The 5,833-nt window shown below is 51.9% G+C and overlaps 1 pseudogene; it reads right to left on the bottom strand.

The window, feature by feature from the left end:
* Window positions 1-3,093: 3,093 nt before the first annotated feature.
* LOC103219709 (BEN domain-containing protein 3 pseudogene) lies at window positions 3,094-5,510 on the bottom strand (annotated as a pseudogene).
* Between the last annotated feature and the right edge of the window lie 323 nt (window positions 5,511-5,833).

Raw genomic sequence — 5,833 nt, 5'->3', positions numbered from 1 at the left:
CCACTAAGTAGATCCCACTGGTTGGTTGATGATTGCTGCTGATGTGGTCCTCCCTCCCCAACAACAAACATAAAGGAAGGGAAGGTTTGGGACCAACACTGAAGGGGGAGGGGCGCACTAGTGCAAATGACACCAGACACAACTTTATTCCCTGTCAAGCATTTGTCATCATGTAGACACAGCCAAGGTGAACTAAAGCAGGGTTTGAACACTCAGTACATTCATGACTATCTTCATTCTTTAAAAAGTTACTAACAGAGAAACCAATGAACCCTACCACCTAGTTCACTCAGCATCAAAACATGTCTGTCCTAATTTTTTAGTCCTTGGGATACAGGACAAAAAAAAAAAAAATCCAAAGAACAAACAAGTAAAAACCAAAGAATTTAGACAGGGAGAAGGAAAGGGATTGCCAACAGATTTCATGGAACACATTACATTTTGAAAAAAATCAGTATTTTGTACTTCTGTTGCTTCATGTAAAAAGTTTAAAATTAAAAAAAATGCCCACTGGAGCCACCTGTACGGATGGAGAAGTGAGGACATGATATAGACAGGGCACAGGACCTGCAGGCGTTTCCTGACGACAGTCCAGAGGGACGGGAATAGTTCCCAGGATGTGTCCATTTCGCTTCACAGAAAGGGATGTAAGATTTTGGGGGAAGACGCCCTACACGTGAGAGGTATTAAGAAAATCATCACTGAAATATGGTTTCCAAAAATTGAGCATGCTCTAGGTTACAAACAGACATATTTAATTCCTAGAACTTGTTGAACTTCTCTGACATGGGTAGATGGGAATTTTTAAAAAGTTACTAATAAATGATTGTGCTTCTAAAGTTGCAAGGTCAACATTTCACCCTCTAGAAAGCAGGGCACTTCATGGCTTGGAGTCTTCTTGTTTACATCCTAGAAACCGGAACAAATTTCATGGGACACCTCACTCCCAACAACCAGCGGGGCAGTGGGGAGAGCCACAGCTGTCTTTGGGTAAGGCACGTGTGTGTGCGTGCTGTGGGCATGTGCTGGAGAGACTAAGGCGTAGACAAGGGCCCAAGCGATGAGGGAAAGTGAGTCTCCTGGCTGCTCCAGTCCTTTCTTTCCAGGCACAAAGAAGTTGAACTTAGTGTTCGTGCGGCCCCCTTCATCTCACTTCAACTTTTAGTAAGCAGTGTGTGTGTGCATGAGTAGCTGTGTGTGACAGAGTAAGTCCCTGTGCCTTTCTAGATTTCAGTAACTCAGGTTTGCAGTTTCAACAGAAATAATCGGTAAATGACACAAGAGCAAATTTACTAGTTAGATTAGCAACTTTACATTGCTTAAAATCTGATGTTATATTTTAAAAAAATGTCCCTGGGTACAGGCAGAATTATGTCATATGAAGTCCTTACCAGCTGTATGAAGAATATTGAGATTGTTTCTGTTATCTCTGCATTTTAAAGTAACAAAATACTAAGCCATTAGGTTATTGAACCCGTAATATTCCCACAGGGGTTTTATGTCTACGCCGTGTGATTCAATTAATTTTCCTGGGCTCTGGTTAGACTGTTTCCTTTCCGTCTTAGGCATTTGGCCCCCAAAGTTAGGTAGGTAAAAGTGTCATTTTTAAAGATTTTACCTGTTGGGGAATTTCCTGGTTGGTGCTCCTGGAAAACATCCAGCTGGCCTGCAGGAGTCTGACATTCCCAGTCAGTGGGGCGAGAAGACATGTGTCTCCCAGAGCCGAGGGTGGCCAGGTGGAGGACAGCAGGACTTTCTAGGGGGTCCAAGGGGGAAGTTCTGAGTGGACCCTGGGAAAGGACATGGATGCCCCATCTGAGATGACCTGTGTCCTTACAATGCCTGGGATCCCCAAGAGGGGCCCAGACATGGGCCCACCCTGGGGAGTGAGGATGTGGTGCTGCCTGGAGGAGCTAACACTGAGGTTTGGGGATGTCACCCCACAGCTCCCAGAACCCAGAATCTCCAACAAGCAACCATATGTGGAGAGGGAGTGGGGACAGTGGAAGGACACAGCTCGAATGAAGACACTGTGGACATGTTCCATGGCTTTCTGCATTCATATCGTCATCATCGAGTGCCCTCCTTTACAGAGTGAGCACATTTTACCCACGTGCCTGATGGAAGCCTTCCGAGGCACCAGAGCAGAAGGGAAAGCTTGCACATGGTCGCAAAGGACTTCACACTATTCCATCCCCACTACGGCCATCCAGGAGGCCTCTTGACTCTTCCAGAATCAGATGTAAAAGACAGGGTCAGTAAAATCAGTATCGATGCCACCTGAAGCTGTGATTAGCCATTGTACACGAACATGGCACCTTTATTTATTTATTTATTATTTATTTTGGGACGGAGTTTTGCTCTTGTTGCCCAGGCTGGAGTGCAGTGGTGCTATATCGGCTCACTGCAACCTCTACCTTCCAAGTTCAAGTGATTCTCCTGTCAGCCTCCCAAGTAGCTGGGATTACAGGCACCCGCTACCAGGCCCGGCTAATTTTTGCTTGTTTTTCAGTAGAGATGGGTTTTCACCATGTTGACCAGGGTGTTCCTGAACTCCTGACCTCAGGTCATCCACCTGCCTTGGCCTACCAAAGTGCTGGCATTACAGGCATGAGCCACTGCACCCGGCCTGAAGATGGCACTTTTTAAAAGATTTTTTTCTAAGTAAAATGGCCCCCAAAGAGCCCAGTGATTTTTTTAAGGGTTTCTTTTTAATTAAAAAAAAAATTGGATAAAAATGGAAGCTGTAAAATATGGGAAGAGGAGCAAAAGAGCTGCTGAGTTTGCATTTGAAGTTGTGAGGGGCTGGGGAGGACACGACTAGGGAGAGAGGACCCCTGCCCACTGGTCCCTGCTCTCACAGCTTACACTCCCCACACTCAGGCTGCACTGCCAGGGAACGCAGGCCAGAAGTCGTAAGGACACGAGATCAAACTCAAGGCTTCTTTCTTGTGGTTGGCTGGGTGTGTACGTGTGCAAGTGTAATAAGCCACACCCCATGGACATAAGGTGCCTGTCTGTGGATGCCATAGGCATGCTCCTGAGCATCGCTCAGTCTCTGGTGACCCTGAGTCTCTGGGCAGGCCACGGCCTTCACTTCTCCACTTTCTTGGCTTTCTTGAGGATGTTACATTTTTTTCCTGTTAGGGAAACGGCACCTCTCATCGATGCTGGGGATACATTCGCAGTGCCACACCTCCTCCACCTTCTCCATGGGGTAGATGGCTTCCATGTTGTGGTGGATGAGCCGCAGCTGCATAGGGTCCAGCTGCTTCTTGTTGCAAGCCTGGGAATGGTTGTACTGCAGCTGGAGGATCTCGGTGGTGGAGGAGCCCCGTGGCAATGTTGCCCACGGAGAGGCTCTGCTGCACGATCTCACGCACCTCATTGTCGGACAGCAGGTAGGGAGAGGGCACCGGGAAGCTGGGTGAGGGACCACCACCTCGTCCAAGGGGATCTTGCAAAAGTCCTTGCTGCTCCTCTCGGTGGCAGCGGGGGACCCTCAAACTCCTCCTCAAACCTTTTGGGGTTGATTGCATAGCTCCTCATGTCTCTGCACTCGGGGCCAACACATGGACCTTGCACCACTGCTGGTAGGAGCGCCTCTGCTCGTGTCCCGGCGTGGGCAGTGCTTGTCCAGTTTGCCAGTGAACTCCAGGGTCCAGAAGCAGTTGTTTTTGGTGCAGAGGTAGCGTAGGTGCACATAGTGGTGAATGAACTTGATGCAGAATGGGTCCAGCTACTTCTTGCCCAGGGAGCAGCTGCAGCTATACTGCTTGTGCAGGTACTCATGGGCGAAGAGCTTGGGGAACAGGGGCACCAGCAGGCACGAGGTGAAGTTGCTGATGGACAGGCTGCTCTCATAGATACTGCGCAATGCTCCTTGCTGAGCAGGCAGTCGGCGCCGGGCACCTCCAAGTTGGGTTGGGGGATCTCCAATTTGTCCAAGTCGATGGGTACCAGCCAGATCTTCTTGGAGCAGTGCTGCTCGTGCTCGAAGCTATCCTCCACCTTGATTACTGAGATGTCATTGGGCAGGCTAGAGGAGTCATAGCAGTCATCACGTGGGGGGCTCGCCTTTGCTGCCCGGGTCCAGCCGCAGACCCTGGAGCTTGTCGTTGATGCGCTGGGCGCACTGCTGCAGCCAGGCCTCCTCCTGCATGTGGGGGAAGTAGACCTCTGTGTAGTTGCGGATGATCTGCAGCCTCTGCGGGTCCAGCTCCTGCTTGCCACCGTCCCTGTGGCAGCTGTCCTGCTCGCCCAGCTTGCGGTGGTCAAAGAGCTCAGGGAAGAGCCAGTGGAGGATGAAGACGGCAAACTTGCCAGGTGAAGAGGCTTCATCCAGGAACTCGGTGAGGTCCTGCATGTCCACCACGTGGTCTGAGGCCATGGTGCTGCTCCGGTCCAGAGACAGGCCCTCCTCCTCATCTTTGTGGTCCAGGAAGTGGCCGGGGTCCACTGCTCGGCCTCAAAGAAGCTGGCGGCCTGGCCATCGGGCTGGCTGTTCTCCATCTCCTGCTGGGCCCAGAAGCGACTGAAGAAGTTACTCAGCTGGGGCAAGCACTCGGCCTGTCACACAGCCATGTCCTTCACTGAGGGGTAGTAGACCTCCATGTAGTTGTGGATGTGCTGCAGGTGCAGTGACTCCAGCTTACGCTTGGCCTCAAAGCCGCAGGTACTGCAGCCTCGGGAGAAGTCGACTGTGGCTGATGAGCTTGGGGAAGAGCTGCACTAGCAGGAAGCAGGCCAGGGCCTCGCCCGACAGGCTCTGGTCCACAATCTGCTTGAGCTACGCCACCCGTGAGCTGCTATGGGGTAGTGGGGGCGGCTGGAATTTGGCCACCATCTCAGTGTGGTTCACCTTCAGGGAGAGCAGGTCCACTTTGCTGTGCAGCTGGGACCTGTTGGACATGAGGGTGTTGAGCATGTAGAATATCTTCTGGATCAGGAAGTAGATGTTAGGATCACTGTTGGTGGCCGCCCCAGTGCTGCCACAGTCCCACTTCTGTGGCTCATTCAGGAGCCTAAGTGGCAAGGGGCTGTTGCTGGCATTTGCCTTCTGGAAGAGCTCATACATGTTTAGCAGGTCCCCTGAGGGAGGATTCTTCTTCTCCATGACCTTGTGCGAGATGCCATACAGAGACTTCTTGTAGTAAGGGGTGGTGGCGTGATTGCAGGGCTCCTCCTTGCCTGGCCACACAGAGCCCGAGCTCCTGCCCTGCCAGCCTGCTCTCCATTGCCTTGGCAGGGCGAACTGTTCTCAGGTTCCACATGCCTTCTAGGAGTGCCTCTGGGATCAGCTGCCTCCTCTTCATGCTGGGGACGGAGTCTGGGGGCCACTGCTGACCTGTCAAGTCCTAGAGGGCAGTGAAGATGCTGTCCAGAGGGTGCTTCTCAGAAGTCCTGGAATTCATGGAGCAGCCTAGAGCAGCATCTTCGGCCTCTGTCTCCACTCTCACTCTTAGAAGTTCTTCTACATCTTCACTGAATTCAGTTGAGTTCATCTTCTGTTCCACTGGGACTCGAGTTCTGCACTTTGCTGGGCAGCCTGAGCCAAGTTTGGGCGCCAAGTGGTGGGGAGGGTGCAGGGCCAGGGAGTGGGGGAAGCACACAAAGGGCCTGGCCAGGGCGACTGGGGGAGGTGCCGGGGGCGGCAGACAACCAGGCGTCGTGTATTTCCCTCTCTTTGTGAGTGTCTGTGTGCTGTGCTGTCATGTGATGTGACAGGGCTCCATGTGTCATTTCCACACAGGGACACAGGAGCCCTTGCTGCAGTGGAACTGCAAACCCTCCACCCACACCTGCGGTCCACACCTCCCCGTCAGTGGGGCAC

Source organism: Chlorocebus sabaeus, chromosome 12 (assembly GCF_047675955.1).
Source record: "Chlorocebus sabaeus isolate Y175 chromosome 12, mChlSab1.0.hap1, whole genome shotgun sequence".
NCBI lineage: Eukaryota > Metazoa > Chordata > Mammalia > Primates > Cercopithecidae > Chlorocebus > Chlorocebus sabaeus.
The sequence above is the reverse complement of the archived record's forward strand: the minus strand, read 5'-3'. Positions and strand labels throughout refer to the sequence as shown.